Consider the following 2,096-nt stretch of genomic DNA (forward strand, 5'->3'; position numbering starts at 1 on the left):
GAAGGAGGTTCTATAGAAGGGCATATATAAATCATTCGGATGGGATCTGGTGTTTGTGGATGGATGAATGAGTGGATGGATGAACGAAGAGTGAGGAGATCTATGATATAGGTAGGTTTTTTGATGTTAAGAACTTGGAATAGAAAAACACCAAGGAGGTATTGCCTTCGGGAGGTTGGACAGAGCCACTTCAACTCGAAATACCAGCGGGAGACTTGAGAGTGCCTAGGGAACCCAAAGATAAATCTTACAAAACAATTCATGAGTCTCTTCAGTCTCAACTCTAGTCCTGCAGATAGCCCTCCGTACACCAAGGATCCGTAGTCGAAGTGGGGGAAGAATATGTGCATCAATTATAAGCATTATTTTTCACTCAAGATCAATTTTTTTTTAAACATGATTTTGGTATATTTTGAATACACTTAGACATACAATGGTGCCTGATTAAATTTGTCAAACACATAAATAAAAAAAAATTTAAATCTGTACCACTATAACCCAAGAAGAGTCATCAGGGGTGCAGTACTTTGTAAGGAAGTACTGTTATTAGGGGTGCAGTACTTTGTAAAGAAGTACTGTTATTTAGTATTTTAGTATAAGGAATTTTTTTGGTAAAAACTTTTTTACCAAAGTTTTTTATTTTGCTGGACCATCAGAAAATGAAAAACTTGACCCCGTCTTCCCACCATGGTTAGAATAGGTTTGTCACCTTTAGATTAATCCTCTCTCCCCCCTGTATGTCACAAATGACCAGGAAGGGAGGAGTTATTTAAAAAAATAATAATAAATTTAGCCAATTAAGGGTATCCTCTTCATGAGGTTAGGTTGACACCAGAAAGCTCCTAAACCCACAGGACTCACTGCAACAGTGAAACAGAAAACAATTATCTGCCAGAGCTGGATTCAAACCCAGGTTCTTGGAGTTGAATAGCACAATGCCTTACCATTGAGCTACCCACTACCACAAACATATACATAGATTCATTAAATAAATCTTTCGAGTCTTATATTATGTGCATCAATTTTAATAGCTTTATTTTTCACTCTTAATTGTTAACGACTACAAACAAAAAAAAATCAAATTTTTTCAAGTGATTATCTTGAAATTCACTTTGATATAAAACAATTCTTGGATAGATTCATTGAACATATTGAGTTTGAATAAATCAAAGTTTATTTTTATAGCTTCATCAATAAACAAATTTTTTTCCAGCGAAGTAATTTTAAATTTACTTTGATGCAAAACACTTTGAGGATAAATTGGTCAACAGTGTAACTCTGAGATGTCTTTTTATGGGAAATGTTTGTAAAGCTCCCTTTCAGGAGAGAAAAAAAAGTACCTTGCATTTTTCTATCTCAGGATCTTTTTACTTCCCTACGCCTTACATTTTTTGTTATGAGACTTTATTTTGTTGCCAAAAATGCTCTTCTGGTTAATTAATAGAACTAATTAGTTAAAAAATATATATATTGCTTAAACTTGGTGGCAACAAGATATATCGATTTCACACTTGTTTGATCATTGATGTTTAGTGTTTTGACATTTTAAAGTAATACTTCTTTTTAAGTAGAGTGGCTTAAATGAAAATAATTTGAGTTTGAGAGATACAAGAGTGAACATTTTGAGAGTAAGAGGTGTTTTTGTTTTTTGAACCTGTACCTAAACCAGAATTAAGTTCAGGTGCAGGCTGCTAAACAAAAAGAAAAAATTAATCATAAAATTGTTGCTCGTACCTTATGGCTTCCCACCATTTCATTTGAAACACAAAGAGGAAACATTAAAAATAAGAAGAGGTAGTACTAGGTAAATATGATTTTTATAATGTTTGGAATTGTACCATAATTTAACTATGGCTATTAAATAAGTTAATTCCAGCTGATCGAAGTAAGATTTAAGAGGCATTGGGATCTTTTAAAGCTGCCTATGTTGAAGAAGGTTAGATGAGAAGAGTAAGGTAACAAAAAATGGTATAAACAGTACAATAGTGAATTTCATACTTTAAAATATGAGTATGTAAACCTACTGACTGCCCTGCAGTTTCATTTAATGATGTTACTCTTACCCCTGTCGAACAGATCCGCTACCTTAGACTACA

Source organism: Halyomorpha halys, unplaced genomic scaffold (genome assembly GCF_000696795.3).
Source record: "Halyomorpha halys isolate HHAL.00 unplaced genomic scaffold, Hhal_1.1 Scaffold28.1, whole genome shotgun sequence".
In the NCBI taxonomy this organism is placed as follows: Eukaryota; Metazoa; Arthropoda; class Insecta; order Hemiptera; family Pentatomidae; genus Halyomorpha; species Halyomorpha halys.